Genomic DNA, 23,537 nt, shown 5'->3' with positions numbered 1-23,537 from the left:
TTTCATCCACTGTCTGTAGGCTAACCTCCTCTACTTAAAGTCAATTGATTATAGATATTTGTCCATAAAATACCTTCAGAACAACTCTTACTTTAGAGTTTGATTACATGACTTGGTGCCATGGCTTAGCCAAGTTGACATATAAGTTTAATCATTACATTCTTCACTGATAAAATCTGATGCTCATAATTTACTTTTACAGCCTGCTATCATTAATGGAAATATTCTGATCTTTCATGTAGTACCTTACATAGTGCAGATATAAATGATACAATGCCTGATGAAGACGATTATTAGTCTAAACCTACCAAAAACTTTTACATCACCTCATTCAAAGGCTTCTCTTCTACCATTTTCTACAGATTTCTCAATACTTCTTAATTCACTTTATCTATATGGTCAAGTCTTTAAAATACGAATGAACATTACAGGAATTAAAAATGAGAAGGGCGTATATATTCCAAACCTGTTAATTTACAGATAAGGAAAACTCCCAAGAGCTTCCCTGGGTCTCTGGTTCAAGTAGACGCATGAGCATAGTTTCCTAGTTCTTTCTGGGTTTTATCTATAATTGAATCCCTACTCTGTAGTGAGTTGAATAGTGTCCCACCACCAAAATTCAAGTTCACTTAGGATCTCAGAATGTGATCTAATTTGAAAATGGTTTCTTGGCAGATATAATTGGTTAATACAAGGTCATACTGGATTAGGGTGGTACTAAGGAGCAATGACTGTTGTCTTCATAAAAAGGGAGAGAGAGAAACAGGGAGAATATCAGGGAAGATGCAGAAACACACAGGAAGATGGCCACATGAAGACAGAGGCAGAGACCAGAGTTATGCCACCAGAGCCCAGGAACACCAAAAGCCACCAGACTTTGAAAGAGGGAAGGAAAAATCCTTCCCAAGTGCCTCCAGAGTGAGTATGGCTCTGCCGACACCTCCATTTCTGACGTCTCACCTCCAGAACTGAGAAAATGAACTTCTGTTATTGTAAGCCACCCAGCTGGTGGTAACATAGTATGACTGCCCTAAGAAACAATTCACTTTCATTAAAATTGGACATTGGAGCTTTCTCTACTTTCCTTAGGTTACTTTTGAAAAGAATAGGGAAGCTTCTGCAAAAAAAATCTTCAGTGACTTGGGTTAAATCTGTGAGATTCTGGAGACTCTGTATTTGGAGGGGACGCCCCATTTGGGCACTTCTCTTCAGGGTTTGCACAGTATAAAAAGTAATGTATTGGATTAGACACCATTTATCTGGGAGGAAGGCATTCTTCTTCAATGGGGTATGTTTAAAATACCACATTAGTTGAATTGACTTGAATTCTTTGAATCTGGTCAAAATTCCTTTCCTAATCCAATTTTTTTTTTTTCCTGAGGAGAATTAACTGCCCTAATCTGTTGTGTGTCATGCACAATAAGTTACTTCCATTAGAGTAAGAATGAGCTGCCAAGGCTGTCAAAGACATGGCCTTTCAAGGTGTGTGTCTCCATTTGGAGTCATCATGCAACCAAAGACTCATTAAGCTCGTGTAATTAAATAAAAACAATAACCTAAATAATTAAGAACAAAGTCATGACCTTTAATGATCCTTTAGCTTATCACTGATACAAAAAGAAATTTTAATTACCATTAATGGTCTTTGTATATCTAAGGTATGACACACTTATAATTCACCTAAAGGGAGGCCTCAGTTCCTTTTGCACATGAGGTACCCTTTCGGGAGTGGGTATTAATTACTCTTACACAGAAACAAAAGTACTTTAAGTTCTCAAGGTATTTTCTGACAACTGTCAGCATAAGTGTACATAAAATTTTAATTGTGTCCTGAGTGGCTTCTAATATAAAATTATCCTTGAGAGCTTTTAGGAGAACTTTAAACTTCAGTTGGCGTGTAAAGAAAGCTTAACTAATTTTCTGATTATGTTCAGGCAGCACAAGTTACATTTAATGTGTATGACTAGAACTGACAGTTTGATATGTGGTTAAGATCAAATTTAATTTTCTACTACAATTACTAAATTTGCAAAACCAGCACTACAAGGTACTGTGTTTATGTGAACTCATAATTTAGTTTTCAATAGTTCCTTTATAAACATATGTGTGTATAAATAGCTTCCCCCCACCAAATTCAGAATTATTGTTCAGTATTACTGCATTATTGCTCAGTTCTGTTTAGAAAGCTATTCAGCAGTCCATCTTCTATAGTCTAAATGTTCGGTCCCATTTGAAAAATCTCTTCAAATAGAATTTTAGAGAGGCAGCAAGGGAAAGAAACAGTAAATATTAAACTCATAGTGCTTAAAAGAAATAACCTGTGTACTTGTGTATCAGTTATCTGTTACCATGTACAAACAAACAAATGAACAAAACACTCTAAAACTGTCCAACAATACAGAAACCATTTCTTTAGCTTAAGGTGCTGTGGGTCAGCAGCTGGCATTGAGCTCAGCTGGGTGGCTCTTCTGCGTATGGCTGGGCTCTGTGATTGTGTTCAGTGGCCAGTCACATGGTGGATTGATTGACGAGGGGATGGCTGAGGTAAGATGGTTGTGAGTTCCCTGGTGGCTGAGGTGAAAGGGCAAGGAGGCTGCATGTCTCCCAGCATCCCATGGGCTAGCTTAGGCTGGTTCTCAGGGCATCTTTTCAGGACTCCAGGGATGGGAGCAGCACTGGGGAAGGCCTCGGGCCCTGAGCTCAGAACTGGCGTAACTTCATTTATGCCACATTCTGTTTCTCAAAGCAAATCCCCAAGCCCATCAAAAATACAAGACATGAATAAACAGACTCTACCTATTGATGGAAGAAGCTTCCAAGTCACAATGATTATAGGGTAGAATAAAGACTTGTGGCCATTTTTGCAGTCTGTTACCGCAAAATGAATAGTTTAAAGTTCTACTCAAAGATTCCAATTTAGCTGGTCTAGAAATCCCTTCAGTAATATTTGTACAGCAGAAACAGCCCACAGTGACAGAGTACATGTGTAATTATAAAGTCAGGATAAGTCACAATTTTGTTAAGCATTAATTCTCCCACAAATGAAATGATGGGTTTGAGCTGATAATTTTAAATGTCCAATCACACCTGAGATTCTTGTCACCTAACTTCAGCTATTTAGGAAACCATGTTACATTTAATCCAGTATTATTTAATATTGTATTACACATAGATTCTTAAAATACTTTTATCATTTACATAAAATAAGTTGTATCCATTATTTTAAAAATCAGTCCAATTATTTTATACTTATAAATGAATGGATCAATTCTAATATAATGATGTCCTTGTGTATAAAAATCTCAAAGCAATGGATCTTTTTATTACTAGACTCTCATATGTAGATTATAAATTTTTATATTTAAAGAACTTCTTTCTTTATGCATCTGTGTTTTGAAATAATGCTTATTTCAATGCCAAATACATCATCTGGATTTTTATATAATACCAAAAAAGGCAGTTTCATCATTGAGTCATGGCAGAATTTTTAATTTTTAAAAATTTTTCTTTATTTATTTTTAATAACTTTTAAAAATTGAACTTTAGTTAATTTACAATGTTGTGTTAGTTTCAGGTGTACAGCAAAGTGATTCAGTTATACATATAAATATTCTTTTTCAGATTCTTTTCTATTAAAAGTTATTACTAGATATTGAATATAGTTTCCTGTGCTATATAGTAGGTCCTTGTTATTTATCTATTTTATCTGTAGTAATGTGTATATTTTAATCCCAAACTTGTGATTTATCGACCCTTTCCTCTTTGGTAACCTAAGTTTGTTTTCTATGTCTGTGAGACTATATCTGTTTTGTAAATAAGTTCATTTGTGTCATTTTTAATTTTTAGTAAATTTTTAAAATTAAAGTATAATGAATTCCACATATAAGTGATATCATATGATTTTTTTTTCTCTATCTGACTTACTTCACTTAACATCATAATCTCTAGGTCCATCCATGTTGCTGCAAATGGTATTATTTCATTCTTTTTTATGCCTGAGTAGTATTCCATTATATATATAAAATATATATATATATATATCTCACATCTTATTTATCCATTTATCTGTCAGTGGACACTAAAGTTGCTTCCATGTCTTAACTATTGTAAATAGCACTGCTATGAATATTGGGGTGCATATGTCTTTCAGAATTATAGTTTTATCCAGATATACACCCAGAAGTGAAATTGCTGGATCATAGGGTAAGCTTATTTCAGTTTTTTAAGGAATCTCCATACTGTTTTCCATAAATGGCTACACCAAACTACATTCCCACCAGCAGTGTGGGACAGTTCCCTTTCTCCACATTCTTTCTCACATTTATTATTTGTGGACTTGCTCAGTGATGACTATTCTGACTGCTGTGAAGTGATACCTCATTGTAGTTTTGATTTGTATTTCTGTAATAATTAGCAATATTGAGCATCTTTTCATGTGCCTATTGGCCATCTGTATGTCTTCTTTGGAGCAATGTCCATTTAGATCTTCTGCCCATTTGTTGACTGTTGTTTTTTTTTTTTATGTATTAAGCTGTATGAGCTGTTTGTATATTTTGGAAATTAATCCCTAACTCACTCCCTGACTTCAGACTGTACCACAAAGCTACAGCAATTGAAACAGTATGGTGCTAGCACAAAAACAGACACATAGAATAATGGAGAAGGAGAGAATGCACAGAAATAAACCAGCACACTTACACCCAATTAATCTGTGACAAAGGAGGCAAAAATATACAATGGAGATAATGCAGTCTCTTCAGTAAGTGGTACTGGGAAAACTGGACAGCTTCATGTAAAAGAATGAAATTAGGACATTCTCTAACACCAAATACAAAAGTAAATTCAAAATGGATTAATGACCTAAATGTGAAACTGGATACTGTAAAACTAGATAGAGGAAAACATAGGCAGAACACTCTTTGATGTAAATCCCAGCAATATTTTTTTGGACCCATCTCCTAGAGTAATGGAAATAAAAACAGAAATACACAAATGAGACCTAATTAAGCATAAAAGCTTTTGCACAGTAAAGGAAACCATAAACAATACAAAAAGGCAACCTGTGGACTGGGAGAAGATATTTGCAAAAGATGTTACTGACAAGGGATTAATTTCCAGAATTGTTATTTCTTTATTTCATTCAATAAGGAGTGAAGAAGAAGCATAATACACTTAAGAGTATTTCTTGGGAAGAGTCCCTAAGTGAATAAAGTCTTACTAATAAGATGGGATGTCAGGCTCATGGTTATGGAATGTGAAGCAAGTAGAGAGACAGAACAGAAGGCAATAATCCAGCTTGCACAGGGACGTAATATGACATTCAATGTGCCATGCAAAGCAGAGGAGAGGTGAAGCTGAGTCTCTGTGGTAGGGGGCTGAGGACACCATACAAAGAGCTTGGATATTACCCTGAAAGATATCTGGAGGTTTTCAGGAGATGAGAAGTAAATTTTATCAAAGTAATTGAAATTTCAAATCATTCCAAGTGAATGACACTGACCTTGGAATTGAGTAGAGGGTGAAGAGAATCTGCAAAATACTGGGATGATGGAAAATAAAGAGCTCATGGAGGAAATGAAGATCATGGACTTTAAGAAGGTAATGTTGAGTGTGAAGAAGAGGGTTGTAGAATTCACAGGACTGAAAAATGCCCGTTAACAGGTCAATGGTGACTTCAGTGAATGTGGCTCCAGCAGACTGCAGTAAGGTGTTGAGTGATGTTAAAGAAATGTAGGCAATGGGTATAAACTATTCTTCTGAGAAGTCTGGATGAAAAGGAAGAAGGATTTTTTTTTTTCTTAATCTTACTAAGAACATATTTAGACACAAAAATATTTCAATGTCTCATATATATAATAAATTATATGCATTACTTAATTTAAAGTTTAACTTCAGTTTTATTTAATTCCTTTAGAATCATGAGACACTGTTGAAAATCACACTTCTCACTGAAGAATAATCTTTGCCAAGTATTTCGCTGAGATAAACCTCTCATACTCCTTAAAGAGAAACACTCTCCATTCCAAACTTATAATGAATGTCATTCCACATGTGATGGTTAATTTTATGTAACAACTTAGCAAGCTCACAGTAGCCAAATATTTGATCAAATATTATTTTAGATGCTACTATAAAGGTATTTTTAGATGAGATTAGCATTTAAATTAGTGGGCTTTGAGTAAAACAGATTGTCCTCAATAATGTGGTGGGCCTCATCTAATCACCTGAAGGCCTTTATTAAAAAGACTGACTTTCCCCAGTGAAGACAGAATTCTGCCAACAGACTGCCTTGAACTCCAGCTATAACTCTTCCATGGGTCCCCAGCCTGCCAGCCTATCTGCATATTTTGCATTTGAGAGCTTCCCCAGATGTGTGAGCTAATTCCTTACACTAAATCAATCTCTGTCTCTCTCTGTATATATATATTGAATATATTTATACATATATTGCATACATAATTATATATCCACACACACACACACACACACACGCATGCACATATCATATTAGTTCTATTTCTCTGGGAGAACCCACATACCCCATGAGATGTGAACATTAAAATATCAGGTATCTAATTTGGTAAAAAAAAAAAACAAAAACAAACAAAAAAAACCCTCCAAACACAATTCCTCTGAATTTTCTAGCTGTAGACAATGTTTGTAGAACATTTTTACATAGGTAAGTATTAAAAAGCATTAAATCATTACCTTCCAGTGCTATATGCTTTTAGTAGATGTCCCCGCAACACTTCTAATTGCTTGTTATAAACATGTTTTAATTGTCATCCCATGACCTTTCACTCTGTCTTTATGAATAATATGCAGAAAGCAAGAGTCCTAAGCACCAATTAATGCAAATATAAGTGAAACACTTGTATTGTCTGAATATTATTAACATGAAAGATTTTTTGAAAGTATCCTTGTCATGGAACTAGACTACCAAGGTAATGCTAATAAGAAGTGTAGAGAAAAAAACTCTTTTACCCTCTTATATCCCTGCATTGCATGTTTGGTTTTCTACAGGTCTTGTCAAAGAGCATATAATGATCCAAGGAAAAGCGCATTCATTTTTGCATAGGAACAATTCACCATAAGTAAATTGGAGGGTCCTTTTAGTGTACAGTGAAAATTTTACTAGATAGCTTTTGAAATGAACCCTTAACAAAAATGTTTGTCTCACTTTGGTCACTGAATACCCAAAGCCAAGAGGACTTCCTATTCAGTGACTAAGATATTCTGTGACCAAATGTGCCCTGGGTAAAAGATTTCTTTTAATTAGAATAACTGTTTGAATGACTTCTGGGTTAATCTTTACAGAGTAAATACTAAAGCCTTATCAGTGGTCTACAAGGATCTACATGATCTGGCCCCTGGCTCCCTCCTTGACCTCCTCTCCCCATACATCTTCCTTATTCTTCTCTGTGCCAGCATTCCTGGCCTCCTTTTATTCTTCAAACATGCAAAGCAAATTCTGCCTACAATGCCCTTCCAGCAGGTACCTTCAAACTCCTTCATTTATTTGAGGTTTTCTGTTCAAATGTCATCTTCTCAGTATGCCTTGTGCACTATGTAAAAATGCCAATTGACCCTATCTGTCTTACCTATTATGTATATCAAAATAGATATGCTAATTGTAGAAACTATGTACTAATTAGATAAATTGGACAATATGGATAGGTTTGAGGTTCAATGTACTGCAGACCGTGTGCCTACCACACGTGGGGCCAGCACTCAGCACTCACTGAGCACAGTGCATCCTGGGCTGATGAATGAATGAGCCCTGAAGTTTCCAGGATGCTTATCTGCAGAGCACTCATGACCACTTGTGCATGCAGCTAGTGGTCCTCCTCTAGGCAAATAATTGAAGCTGTATTATCTCTGTACCTTCTAAAATTGAGGTCTATTCTTCAGAAAAATAGTGTTGAGAAATAAATAAGCTAATTCATTTAAAATTTCAATTTTAATAATTCCATGTTATACCCTCAAAATACTTTAAAGAGATTTGTAAGAGCTTTTAGCTTCTAAAATGTATTGGCTTAGTTATAGGAAACTCACCAGTTGAATGCCATTCTGTAACATGCTTTATGTTTTAACTTGTCTGTTTATCTAGTTTTATATCTGCTTTTAAAGACCCACTGATTTTAACTTAATTGACTATTTTTGCACATTTTCTGTGATAGAAAAGCATGGTCCTATAACTCAGAATCAGTGTTTACTTAATGTATTTCATCTTCAAAATAACAATTTGCATATATCCACTTTTTAGGAGTTAATAGCTATTTACTTAAAACTCTTTTGCACAGTTCACTAACATTTTTCTAATGCTCTCAAATTATCCATTATGATTTTTTTTTGTTGTCTAAAAGATAGCAAAATACCAATGCTTTCTTCATTTGTATTCAGCAGCAGAAGCCACTTTGATAAGAATGTGTGGCTTCCTTTGTGAGTCTTACCTTTTCCTCACAGACAGATGAGGACCGAGTGTGATGACATCTGGGAAGCATCTTGACGACAGAGCCTGTCATAAAATAAGAGCACAACACAGTTTTGCCCCAAACCAAATTTATGTGTTTTTCTTATATTGAAAGAAATTGTGCTAAAGGATGAAAGTAATTCCTGGTTTTTATTTATTAATTATTATTTATGTTTATTTATTGGGTTTTTCTTTTTTTAGTTGAAGTATAGTCAGTTTACAATGTTATGTCAATTTCTGGTGTATAGCATAAAGTTTCAGTCATACATACACATACATATATTCCTTCCCATATTTTTTTCATGATAGATTACAACAAGATATTGAATATAGTTGCCTGTGCTATACAGTAGCCTTTATTGTTTATATACTTTATTCATAGTAGTTGGTATCTGGAAATCTCATACTCCCAGTTTATCCCTTCCCACCCCCCTTCCTCACTGATAACTGTAAGTTTGTTTTCTATACTTGTGAGTCTGTTTATGTTTTGAAAATAAGTTCATTTGTGTCTTTTGGGCATATGTTGGGAAGAAACTCTAATTTGAAAAGATACATGCACCTCAATATTCATAGCAGCACTATTTACAATAGCCAAAACATGGAAACAACCTAAATGTCCATTGACAGATGACTGGATAAAGAAGATGTGGTATATTTATACAATGGAATACTACTCAGCTATATAAAAGAATGAAATAATTCCATTTGCAGCAATGTGGATGGACCTGGAGATCATCATTCTAAGTGAAGTAAGCCAGAAAGAGAAAGAAAAATACCATATAATATCACTCATATGTGGCATCTAAAATAAAAGACACAAATGAACTTATTTATTAGTGTCTTTACTTCCATCCCAACATGGTATAAAGGAAAGGTCCCTGAGTGAGGAATCAGAAGAGCTTAGTTTGAGCTTCAGCTGCCTTGTCTCCTAAGGTGTGTAACCTCAAATAAGTCACCTAATAAACTCAAAGAGCTTATATTTTATAAAGCAAAAATAAGTATTTCCTACAACTCTGTGGGATAATGAGGATAATCAAGAGAGATAATACTTGACAGATTGTTTTCTAAAGGACATATAGATATATCTGTATGTGTGTGTGCATGGTCATTAAGACACCTTTTGAGAACTGATTACTTCATTTCAATGATATTATTACAAATATAGCTAGAGTTCTTTTCAAAAATATATTATGGTGGACATTTTTAGTTTATTCTTTGAAACATTCTTTCTTCTGGTAGCTAGCATCATAGACTTGGGGGAACTGTTCCCTCATACTGCTAGTCCAGATCTGTGGTGGTGGGAGCTGCCAATGATGGCATTGTATGGCTCTGGAAAAACTGATGGTGTGTTACTCAAGAAGTGTCCATCAGAGTCCTTCCTGAGTGTTATTTTAATTAGATGAAATTAAGAGAAGAGAGTTTTCTGAGATGTGAGTCTAGGATCCACTCTCAACTATATACCTTCTTTCTATATAGTCAGGGGTAGCTTTTCACCTGTTACATTCTGAATCAGTCAAGTTTGAAATACATTCTGACATATCATAAATTAAAATGTGTTATGAACAAAATAGTATAAAGTATTGTATTTGGATTATGCTGCCTATTGCTCTCGGCACATCTGGGCCACGTAGTGGAGGACTGGACAGAAAAGTGCTATTATGTACAGCAAGCCTAACCGCATGCTTCTCTGAGGGTTTCAGCAAGGATGCTTGTGGTTATAGGATGCTATTTTAGACTTAAAGGGGTGGGAAAAATATTCACGGTTATTATTATTTTTTTAATTACATGTTAGTTGAAAAGGAACAGCTTATTCTATGTATAAAGTCAGAGCCTAGTGGTTAGGGAAACCAGACACACTGGGAAATGTTTCCATCTTGCTAACATTTTTTACTGTGACTAATATACAGATTATTCCTGCCATGACTACATGAGGAAGTGTCTGTATTCCAGTTTTCCAATATTTCATGTTCTGAGAAGTATTCTTTAAATACTGTTCTGTTACCATCTCTTTATTGATCAGAATGCCAAAACATTTAGTGGGTTACCAGTTTGGTTTCCATTCATGCCACATATATACATAAAAAAAAAAAAAAAAGGTTTGGATCGAAGAACTCAACAGCTCTCCTTTATTACAGAGCCACTTTATGCTTTTGGGGCCTGGTGTATTTTTATATAATAAATTGATAGAAAAAGGTAAGTCACTGTTTTATAATAAAATATTCCTGCTAGGTCTTAATAACTATAGCTTTGGTCACAGTTTGACAAGAGCTATTTTTGAATTTGTTAGGAATTTCAGAATCTCTAACAACAGATTATGCTGCCAACATTCATAAGGGTACCAAAAAGACAAGACTGTCAGCTTTGATGTCCACTGTATTTGTTAGACAGTTCCACTGAGTAACGAGTCACCAGTTAGTATAACTCTCAGAGGAATGCATGCAACTAAGGTCTTTCTAAAAAGAAAATGAGTATTTGAGAGAAAGGAAAAGAAATATACAATAAAAATTTAACTAAGACATCCTTTAAAAAAAAAAAGATTCATCTTTATAAACTAGCAGTTTCAGATTCTCTTGGCTTTTCTCCAAAAATTTCCCTGACTCTTGTACATTATCTGGTTGTATCAAAATGATATCATAGAATTGGGACTCATTGCATTTTCAATTTTGAATTCATCTGGTTCAGTCTTTGAAGTTGAAACATCAATATGCACTAATGATAACAGCACTTCTAAAGGCAAGAGTAAGGAAAATTATTGAATCCAAACTAAGTGTATACGCTATCATAATGAGCATGTCATAGTGTTATTTTCAGTTATATTTTCAAATTGTCTAATCGGACCGGATTTCCACCCTCCATCAATATGCTGCCCACACAGAGCTCCAGAAGTCAGTCATTAACGCCAAAGCTGGATTTGGTTAAATAAAATCAGTTTTCTTTTTTTGTATTCTTTCTGTGCCTTTATATTTTATTGCATTTTAATCAAAACATGTTGTTAGATTATACAGTCAATTAATAAAGTTGTTGGATAGCCATGCAAAATACACGTCAGAGCTATGCCTCTTAAAGCAAACAACATAAACAAATTAAAATAATACGGTGGTTAAATAAGTGCATCTTGACCTAACTAAGTAATGATGTTTAGTCTATTTACTTAATCTACTTAAACTCAGTGACATGAGGAGAAAAATGCTTAAAGTCAGATGTTTTCATCAGTGCTTATAAGATTACTGGGATATAATATTGTTAAAGTAAAGGAGATGTTAGAAATATATTGTTTGTTAAATTTGCAGAAAACTTAAAGATATATGCTTAAATTTTAAGTAATTCTTAATTTTAAAATATTGTTCCTTGCCACACATAGGAAAAACATGAGATAAAGTTTAGAAGAATTTTCAAGAAAAGTCTTCTTTGTTTGCTATAACTTCAATATGATAAAATTTACTTGGCTTTATAAAGATGCATTTGTTTTCTTAAAATTGATTTCATGTTTTTGAAATAACAGTTTGTCTTTCATTTTGCTTCTAATAGAAGCATATAAGACTTATGTCATTAAATATTTAAATACTTCTAAACAGATTGTTATGGTCCCAGCGTTTTTATATTTAACTCAATAGGGACAGTAAAACTAATTTTTTAGAAGCACTTTTTTTTTTCAATAACTGTGTTCTTTTTTTTTCAATTTCTTAACTATCTTTATAGAATATTGATAAAAATGGTATTTACTCAGCAAAAGTGAAAAAAATATGGTTACACTTTCTTTTCAGTAGATAAAATTTTGCCTATTTGCAAATGAAAACCAGAATTACTAAATGATTTTTTTTATAAATGTAATCTATGGATTCAGTATTTTGAGTGTTATTGTAATTACAACATTTCTCCTAGTTTGTAAGCTTTTTATTATTTCCTTTTTCATTTCTGCACTTTTCATTTCTTTTTAGCTACTTAACTACCTGGATCTTGATATAGAACTTAGAGCTTAGAGTTCTATATGGGAATTATATAAGCTCACTGTGTTGATGGCAAATCTTTTTTTTTTTTCCTTTGAACAATGTGTTTCAGGCAACTTTCACATCCTATCTATTCTGTTGACTTTAACCACTAAGATGACTACCTACAAATCAATTGACTAATACCTAGGATCTCGCTAAAAAATAACCTTAGGTTCCAAGGAACAATGATTTCTTCAACAATTATTTTCTCCAAGTAATTATTATACTTAAAGGCAAAGGGAATTTGATTGGTAATTTGTGATGAATATCCAAATAGTTTTGCACTTTCTAATTAGTTTGACATTCCTCAATATTTAATTAATATATATAAACCATGAGAGTTAGAAAAGGGTTCAGTGATTCATTCTGAGAAAGCAGAAAACGAGTTAGAATTCCAAAAAGGAACAGATGAGTAGTCTGGAACTCATCCACAATTATCTGGGAACAGCTGGTGCCCCTTCACCATCACTTCAAGTGAAGGCCCTGGTTTTATCCTTCTCTGCCAGAAATAACATCGGCCCAGAAGCCCTGAATCCCAGCAGCACAGGACCTCCAGAGTGCTTGGGAATTTAAGTGCACAAGAAGCTTCCTCTGCCTACACAAAGATGTGTTGCTAAGACCATGGGCTAACCTTTTAACTACTTCAGGATGCTTTGAGTTATGTCCATCATTAAGCCACTACATCTTATCTTTGGTTAAACCTTCTTTTTTTTAAAACTGTAATTAGTTCTCACATTGTCGCTTAGTTTGAAATAGTATATTACTCTGCCAAAAATGCCATCATAGCCAAGCACTCATAACAGGTAGAAAGAAAGGTAAAAATCAAGGAGAATGGGTATTCTGATATGGAATTGAGCAATTAGAAAATAAAATCAAAATTATTTATATATTTGAAACAGAAAGTAATATTGCAATCAATTGCTAAGAATTTGGAAAAAAACATTTAAATTTGCTTTTCCAATTACAACTCATTTCAGTGTCTTGAATATTAAAACTCACTGGTCAATTTGTAAATCTTTTCCAGTTGCTCTTTGGACAACTTCTATGCTGACTGACTTATAGGACATGTTTAAGCATAGAGATTCGATTTAAGGATTTCCAGTTTATGAAGTAAACATAAATAACGTATCTTAGGATGGAAGAAACAGAGTGGTTGGGGATGTATAGACATTCCCCTCATTTTGCAGGGGAGGACACTGTAACTTAGAGAATTTAGGTGAAGGTGAGCCTTAGCCTAATCTCCTTTTTTGTTGTCATCTTTCATGAATAATTACATGACGGAAATTTCACTTAAAATTCAATGAACACAGTTGTGTTAATACTTCATTCCCTAGGATGTATAAACAGTATTTTAAAATGAATATTATTTAAAGCCTCACATTCAAAAATCGCTCCTCCTGCTTGTCCAGGAGCTGTCTTGCTTTTTAGAGATTTAGGGAAAGGACAGTCACCACAAACACATCTCAGGACACAATCGATGCTCCTTAGAAGAGCTGTTAAAATTTAGATGAAGCTTTTCTTCCTTTAGTCCAGATTCTTGATAGTAAAGAATCTCAACTGAATAAAAAAGATTCATACCATAACAAGAAGATTGCTTCTTGAGACAGTCATAATATACTATCCTTTTAATTTAACATTGTCTTGTTGTTGGTAACAGTGCTTTCAACTGCCAGATTGAAAACAATGATTTTTAATCAGTTTTCCATATATAACTTTTAATGAGTACATCCCAGCAATCCATTGAGATTAAATGGGGATAAAGACTGCTGCTTTCTTGTACTTGATAGGAATAAAATGCAGCATCCTCCCAGTCTTAAAATAAATGCAAAAGTGGAGCTATCTATTATCAGCAAGTTCTCATTTGTCTTTTGTTATTTAGACCAGAGTTCTTATCACCACCTGAGTCTGATAGAACCAATATTACCAAGGAAGCAAGGGACAAAAGGGATCAAAGGCAGCAGACAAAGGGAAGCAAAGACAAAAAAAAAAAAAAAAGATTTAAAACAAAAATAGAGTTTTTGTTTTACCCTCAACAATTTTTAATCACTTAAGTTATTTTTAAAGTCCTTTTTTTTAAGGCACTCCAATAAGATCCTGATAATAAGCCTGTGGGGAAAACAATAAAGGATTAAAAAAAAAACAAAAACCAAAAACAAAAAACAAGCCCCAAACAAACAAACAAAAAAAACAGATGCTTTTCAACATCTAGCATCATGGTTCTGGCCTGAGAAAACAGGAGAAAGTACGTGGGAGAAGTCAGGGAGTTTCACAGAAAGGTGTACAAACTCTTCAAAAGAGGGAGAGATTGGCAAAGTATTTTAGAAGGCACTGTTCTTCCCAGAGTGAGTCCTGAAGATGATAGTGCAGCCAACACCAGCAAAGGATAAAGTATCTCGTTTCCTCACAATCAACTTATTTGCTGCTGAAAAGAGAGGGAAAACCCTGTTGGTAATAGTAACTGTATTTTTATGTTTTCATTGGGTCAGCAGACACATGGAAATAGGCTTAACTAAAGAATAATGAGGATTGTCTTAGTTTCTAAATAACATTTATTTAGCGTGTATTGTGATACCAGATTGATAAAAATTGTGAGAATTTTTTCTTGTTAATATCACAGTTTACTTAAAAAAAAAGAGAGAGATACCACATAGACACTTATGAGATGGTACAGAGATAAGAATACAAAACATAGAGATAGGACTAGGTAAATAATCTACATCAATGAATAAATATCTAACCTTCAAACCCTATAGTAACAGAGAAATAAAATGTACTAAGTAAGTGTTAAATTTTCATCTCATTTGAGATAGTTTCAGGAGACAAGCCACACGCTGTCCAAAAATAATGAAGTCTGAAAGGTTGGCCACTGGGAATCCTTGTCACAAACACACATCTTCCCATGCTCTGACAGTATTAATAATTTCTTTCCATAGACCAAAGACCTTCAAAACCCATATAGGAAGGAAGTAGAAGCAGCTTAAAAAGAAATTAAAATTAAAACCTGCGCTTAAGTTTGAAATTGTAAGCAGAGAAGTTATTGCCTGTTAAACTCCATATATGGTGATTGACAATAGGAAATATCGATATAACATAACAAGATCTGCAGGGAGATATGCGTGTGTGTTTATGGTGTATTACATGAATGTGTTGTGTGTGTATTTATGACTAACTCTTATCATAAAAGTTGTGGGTCATTAAGTTCCTGGAAAATGAGAATTTTTCCCCCTGAAACAAGTAATGCCCCCTCCAGCCCCTGCAAGTATGGTGATATAATTTCTTTCTGGTATGCAATGCTATCTTGTGATGTGATATTGATCTGTATGAAGAGCTTTTTATGCTTTATAACTTTGTTCTGTAATTGTGGTATATATTGTGTTTTATGTCACAGATATCTACTCTGCTCTATAAAAAGAGATATAAGAAGAAAGACAGAACAATTCAGTTTGTTTTATCAGATACTTCTGCAAACTGAAAAAAAAAAAAAACCCTGTGAAACAAACTTCTTATAATAAAGAGACTGCATAATATTCAGTTCCAAAATCATTTTATACAATATTCTTTAGACAATCAGACTTCATTACATCTTAACAAACAGTGTAGTTATTAGTTTTTGGAACAACTATGACTCTACTGATGTGCAAACAAAAAGAAAAGGAGATACAAACCTTTTTTTTTTTTTTTTTTGGTTTCAAAAACTTCACACAAATAGTAATAAAAGGCAGTTACTTTTCTCCCAAAATAGTTCGCTTTCATGCAATAGGTTCTATTTTCTCAGCTGTTAGTACTATTATTGGTGTAAAGACTGGGTGTATAGCTAGAATTTTCCAATTCCCTTAAGTGGGGAATCAGTTTGTGTCTGAAGAAGTGGTGCATTTCAAGTCCTTTTCACCCTGTCAGTATTTGAGAGTTATTAACTTCAACTTCCTTTCTGCCTTTTGAAATCTGACACTGATTTGTCCCAGATCTCCCAAAGGCCTCTATGTGCAATTAGCCATTAGATTCACTGAGTAATTACTTCATTTTTCATATAAAATGCACTTGATTTATTATATACTTGGGAAGCAATGGCAGAGATAGGTCAACAGCAGTTAAAGGAGATTAAAGGAGATACTCTATTTAACTGTGGAAGCAATCAGTCCCCATAAGACTGTTAGAGAAAAATATGAAGGGTACCACTCAAGTTCAATAGTGGTTTTCTGGATAAATTTGCCACTGCTTTGAAAATTAACTCAGTAATGGGGGGTCATTTTTTTTTAAATTTTACCTTACAGACACCCAAGTGAGTAGCAGAATGATGCACCTGTTATAACAAATATAAGAAAAAGTGTTTCTTCTCAGTACGAGTTTCACAGCTCTTATAAACTGTGTAAATCAGCACAGTTTTACTGTTTAAATGGAGAAAGAAGAATGTTGTTATGTCCTCTTCCTGCCTTTCAGGAGAATTTTCTTCCTTTACCCTTTTAGGAGAATTTTGCTGGCTACTGCTGTACTAACATAACACTTTTCTAAATGGGTTTCTCCTGTCTATGGATAAGTTAGTCTGACTTAAATAAATGATACTTTACACGATAATACAAAAGGTATGACTGGCTTAGAATGAAGAAAGATGGTTTCCTTTCGACTAGGTACTCACATTTTATGTGTCGTTTAGGAGCTGATATTGTACAGCTGAAAATTACACTTCAGTTGCTTGGGAAAACACATTCTAGCAGGATGCCAGTACTTTTGTTTCTGCTTGTACGATTGCACTATCACTAGGAGGTTCCTCAGTAGAGTGCTTTGCTTCTGTGGGGCTGGCATCTGAAGAGAGAACAATTGACTGACCTTGCCTGGCCTAGGAGGAATGCCAAGTCGGAAATGGAAGGCTCCCCGGTGAAGGGAACCGCTGAGAGTTTTCATTGCCCAAGATAACAAAGCTGGGGTGGATCTTTCAGAAATTATAAAGTCAGATCCAAAGAGACCAGACTTTGTCTTCCTCTGCCATTTCTGTTTTAATTTTTCTGATTCTAGTTAACTGCGAGACGATGAAATTGTAGAAAGGAAAAAAAAAAATAAAATAAAAAAGCTACTCCTTCAGAATTATCACCCGTCAACAATATATTATTCGTGTTTGTATAATTTAAACTTTTTTTTCCTGATGTAACATATTCACCCCTTTTGCTTTAGAGACTATGGTATAATAACTCTCCAACAGAACGACCATAATTTGATTCCTTGTAGTGTTTATTTAGGGATAACGGGGAATGTCTTTGGACACTCGATCAGTGTGTGCATAATTAATGTCTCTGATAATTTATCACTCGTATATGACCCATCCTTTCATAGTTTCTTTTATCTTCAACTTCCTTACACTTTTGGGACCATTTTGTCAATATATTACTAAAGGTGGACAAAGGCAAACAGCTTTCCTTCAGTAGTTTCCACCATGTGGAACCTCATTAGTACAAAGGGTGTTATCCAGCCTATGAAAATAGAACGTCCAGAAGACTCAGTTTCCCACTCTGAAGTATCAGAACTACATCCACATAAGCACCTGAATATTATCTTCTGTTTTCTATAAATTAGAAGAGAGGGACAGAGATAAATGCAGAAAGAGAGATCTGTAGGTCAAAGTAGTAAGGAAGATTTATATCTGACATACAAAGTGATGACTCAAAGGAAGCATCCTATCTTTTAGTTTAAAAAAAAAATGACATGACAACATTTACTGGTCTGGAATTCTTCATTGTTTGAGAGTTTGAATAAAATGAGGTGGCCATATTTCACCTTGACACTTACAATAATTTGGGAGTGGTTAGTACAACGTGGAAAGATGGACAAAAGTAAAAATATAAATTTCCTGTAACTGGCTATTTTCCCCAAGGAGTGCCCTGTAAGACTGATAAGGTTTTCTGAAAGTTTTTGTAGAGGATTAATGCTAGCTAGTTTTAGTGTCCCCAAACGAAGCTGGCCCAGGAATGAGGAAATCCCAAGAATATTCATATTCAAATCCCACTGCTGCTGCACATCCTACCTGCTCCCTGTTTAGCTCAACCAAGCACAGAATGGCTATTTCCAGCCCTTGGGCAGTCCTCTGAATTCAGTGACATGATCACTGTCTGTTCATGCAGTTTTATTTGAACCAAAGATAACCCTATAAATTTATCATTTATAAGCAATTCAAAAGACAGATTCTCTTATTCACAGAGATTTTATTAAAAACAAAAGTAATCCTAACATTTCTGATTTAGGTTGCTTGGACATACTTTTTGCTGGGGATGTGGTAAGTCTGTTTTGAACTTCCATTTATGTGAAATTTGACTTTATTATGTTTCAGTTATTTGTTTCAGATATTAGGTTTAAGACATTCAGAGAAAAACCAGGGTATCTGAAGCTTCTTGTATGTTCACTCCCAATGCAGTGAGAATCTCTTTCTCATAAAATAAAAATAAAAATTCTGACAATTTAACAAATATTGGTGTTCTAGAAGGAACTGTATAGCTGTACACCGGGAGTAGGGGGATGAAGGAGGGAGAAGGACCAAGTTTTCAAAACACTGCGTGAGTTAAATATGTGGAATTTAAAACTGTCATAATTTTCAGGCATTTCAGCTCAGCAAAATTTCTGAACTTTGAGCTGTACAGACTTTCCTCTTTTGGGGAATCTTCATTCCGACAAAATGTTAATCAAAATATTTGTACAAGGCACAGTACTCTTATTTTTATCTTTTATTAGCACCACAGGATCACAGTCACTTTACACAGCGTTTGTAACTCAAACCTCAGGTGTTCTTTCTCTGTGCTTGTTCAGTTTATAATTAAAACAAATAGCATTTCTCCTTCTCTGAAGCACTTGAAATGGGGAGGATCTGGTGAGTGGAAGCTTTCTCCTCTTCTTGATAGAAATGGATAGGTGGCCTCACACTTACAGCTATTATTTATTTTTATGAAGCACCAATTATGTCTAAGCTTGGTGCTCAGTCCTAAAACTATACAGAAGACAGTGTTGCTATAGCCCCTTCTACTGGCAGAATCGGCCAATTGATTCCCAATTAAGTAGTGCAAATAAAAGCTTTGAAAGAGAAGGGTTGTGCAGTGGCAATGCAAATAAATGGAAGGGTTTAAACACTATTTAGGAGCTGACATCTAAGGATTAAATTAAATATTTAGGAGCTGACATTTAAGGATTAAATAGTGTGGGTTGAAGGAAATGGTGAAGTCAAGGATGACATGCATGGTCCTAGCTTTGGCAGCAAGGTGAAAGCTGGCAAGTTTGAGGGAGAAAAGGATAAGCCTTTGGGGAACACAAATGGAGATGTCTGAGATGCAGCTGAATGTGTGTTGTGGGCAGAAGCCAGATTACAAAGCTTGAATCGTAAATGGATGGTAAAGAGTCAGAGACATTTAATGTAGACAAACATGTTCGAAAAAACTTTGAAGGAATTTGGCTTAAAGCAGCAAGATTGAGTGAGTGGATAAAAGAGAAAGATTTTCTTTCCTTTTTTTTTTTTTTTTTTTTTTTTTGCTTTTTTCTAGTGATGGAAAAGTTTTGGACATATGTAAATGCTGATGGAAGTGTGCCAGAAAAAGAAGGAAATGTTGAAGAGTGAATAAAGGCATCATAACTGATAGTGCTTAGGTCTAGGGAGGGGATGAGGAAATTGGATGCAGAACACAGCTGGAGGGACCAGGATGTCACTGGATACTGGCTGCTGTTCATTTTAAAGATGGGAAAACAGAAAAGATTAAGAGTGAAGAATTAGGGAGGATTGTAAAGGGGTGGCAAATTGGGGAATTGCCTACTGATGTCTGTTTCCAAAAATTGACATGGCCTTTTAGAGGTGGAGGGAGGAAGAGGGGAGGTTTGGTGGGGAAGATGGGTGAAAGAGAGCAGGAAGGTGTAAATGCCACTGTGTAGAAAGGGAATGAGAGAGAAAGGGCAGCAGGTCCGAGCAGTACTAAGGAGCCCACAGCTGAGGTTAGAGCTGCAAGTTAATAGTGACACTGACTTGTGAAATTCTGAGATTGTTCTCCTGAGACCCCAAGTATGCATGACACACTTGGGTGCACACAAACTCACTCCAGATTTTTAACAGATTTCCTTCAAAAGTTGCCAGCTCTATTAAAACAGGAGCAAAATACGGCAGTTTTTTCAAGATACTTGAGGTAGCTCCATATTTTGGTTTAAGAATAGTATTCTCTATTTTAAGAATGAATATTCTCTACGTTTTTATTTCCCTAATGTTGTAATGTTTCTCATTACAAACAGCAACATGTTGGCTTGTGTTTGCTTTGCTAGAAAGCTCATGTAACCATTTTAGTCCTTTTGCATTTCTCAGCACATTTGGAGGGATGTTAACATCCCCAAATTCTCCTGTCTGTTCCTCTTCCTTTGAGTTATCCTTCTAATGGCTCTGCATTTCCAGATTTCTCCAGGTCATTGTGCAAGTCCAAATTATAATGTTATCATTAGTGCTTCCTTTTAGCTGGAAAGAAGAGAATTCTTAACAGGTCTTGAAATTTAAGGATACTGATTACTTGTTCTGGAATTATTTATAAAAGTTCAAGACCGATCTTCCCTGGCAGAGTAAATTTAGACACCAAATAAGAGAAATAAGAAAAAAAAATCTGATACTTCTAATACAAATGGAGCTCATATTTCAAAGGAAATTAGTAACCATTTTGTATGATTATAAAACTGTGAGATTTATCATATATAATAAAATACTTTCAAAACATTTTATTTCTTCAATTTATTTTGATTTTAATAGAATAATTTCTATAATTAGATTGTGATAAAAGACTCTGAAAGCTCGTCCTGGCAAAAACAACATGCACTCACTAAAGCCCTTCCCACTATTTAATTTTTACCCCTCACTTCTGCACCTGAGATCTGAGTGATGAAGCACATTAACCATTATTTTCCATAACTTCATAATGGGCTATACTGACCTCAACTATCTGCATGTCAATGGAGGTTTCAGGTTTCATTGGTATAGACTGGATTAAAATGTAAAATTTTCCGATTGTTCTATTAGTAAATTATTTTCTTTTAAAGTATCTTTCATAGTTGAAATTGCTAAAAACCATAAGGAATTATTTTTTCCTATAATGCATGGAAAAAACCCATGTCCTGAGAGTATTCTACAGATGCTATCATTTAAGCAAATTATCTTCTCAGTGTTCATGGTAATAATAATAATAAAACATATCCTTTTCACCCCTCACCACACTCCTGTAGAGCAGTCTGTATGTGCATTCTTCTGCTGAGTTACAGTGCATATAGTGCTGTCTGTAAGTTAAGGTCATTTGAAACATAGCTAGGGGAAGGAACTATGCTCTTAGAAGACATACATTATACCTTACTTGAACGTGTGAGTTGTCATTATCTGTAACAGCATCACTGTGCCGCAGTTTATTTTTACCCTTAGGTAAATACCCAAGCTCTGTTTTTCCATTCTTCATCTGTAAAATAGTCTGAATAATACTGCATATGTTAGAAGGTTGCTCTGAGGATGAAATGAATGTTCTTATATTATATCCTAGTACTTAGCAAGTGGTATGAATTGTAAGTCATGGCAGTGATGGCAGTGGAGAAGGAGGGGTGGGTGGAGATTGGGGCATTTCACGGAAAAGCAAAGTTGCCAGGAAAGCAAATAAGAGAATGAGAACTTTTAAACATGCTGACTTCACCTAAAACTACCCTTGCCTTTAAAGTCATTTTGAACAAATACCCAGTTAGTAAGAGAAACATAGTAAAACTCTCTTCCAAGACTGTGATTTCAGTTTGGGGAACTAAACTGTGGTGATTATTATGCTTTCTACTAATAGCTAAATAACAATAAGATATTTTATCAGTGTCTAGTAGCTGCTGCGACAAATTATTATGAGCTTGGTGGCTTTAGAAATCAGAAACTTCCTCTGTCCTACTTCTGGAGGCCAGAAGTTCAAAATCAAGATGCAGGATGGGCTGCATCTCATCTAGAGGTTTGAGGGGAGATCCGTTCCTTGTGCCACCCATTTCCTGTGAGGCCACATGTTCCTCAGCGTGGCCGCGCTGCTCAAGTCTTGGCCTTCATCATCACACTGGCTTCTCCTCTTCTTTCTTTCTGTCTCTCCATGCCCTTCCTTAAGGATATTTCTCACTGGAAACGGGACCCACCCCAAAAATCCAGGATGATCTCTTCTCTAGATCCTTATTTATTTTGCAAAGACTTTTTTTTTTCCAAATGAGCTCACATTCACAGTTTCAGGGATTAGGACGTAAATATCTCTCTTTAGGGTCACCATTTGACCTCATACCCATATACTTAGCTTATACTTATATGATGGCTATGTTTCTAAAATAATTGTGTAATTGCCCTTCTGAATCAGTTTTGAAGTTACTGCTTCTATTTCCTGCATTCTGAAAGCTATCCAGTCTTCACTTTGATGTCATAATCAAACCTCTTTCAGGTGATCTCTGGCCACTTGAGTTTCACCAGATTCCCATTATTCATGTCAATAGCATGTGCTGTCTGTGTCACTTATTGTGGTTACCTTCCATGTATTATCTCAAAATTTGAGGCATTTAAAAAGAATTCATGACTTGATCCTGTTTCTTGCTGTTCTGACTCAAACTTCAGAAAGGTTTCTGATATCAGTATTTTTAAAACCTCCTTACATAATTTTTAAAACATTTTTTATTGATTTATAATCATTTTACAATGTTGTGTCAAATTCTAATGTTCAGCACAATTTTTCAGTTATACATGGACATATACACACTCATTGTCACACTTTTTTCTCTGTGAGCTACCATAAGATTTTGTGTATATTTCCCTGTACTATACAGTATAATCTTGTTTATCTATTCTACAATTTTGAAATCCCGTCTATCCCTTCCCACCCTCCACAACCCTGGCAACCACAAGTCTGTATTCTATGTCTATGAGTCTATTTCTGTCCTGTATTTATGCTTTGTTTTTTTTGTTTGTTTGTTTGTTTTTGTTTTTGTTTTTTAGATTCCACATATGAGCAATCTCATATGGTATTTTTCTTTCTCTTTCTGGCTTACTTCACTTAGAATGAGATTCTCCAGGAGCATCCATGTTGCTG

At 34.8% G+C, this 23,537-nt stretch overlaps 1 protein-coding gene across 9 annotated transcripts in view; it reads left to right on the top strand.

Moving 5' to 3' along the window:
- The window catches only part of PCDH9 (protocadherin 9), an 859,400-nt gene that overhangs the window by 634,671 nt on the left and 201,192 nt on the right, over positions 1-23,537 (top strand). The gene's annotated exons all lie outside the window — the stretch shown is intronic.

Source organism: Camelus bactrianus, chromosome 14 (assembly GCF_048773025.1).
Source record: "Camelus bactrianus isolate YW-2024 breed Bactrian camel chromosome 14, ASM4877302v1, whole genome shotgun sequence".
Taxonomy (NCBI): Eukaryota; Metazoa; Chordata; class Mammalia; order Artiodactyla; family Camelidae; genus Camelus; species Camelus bactrianus.
This window is presented reverse-complemented; position numbering and strand designations above follow the sequence as displayed.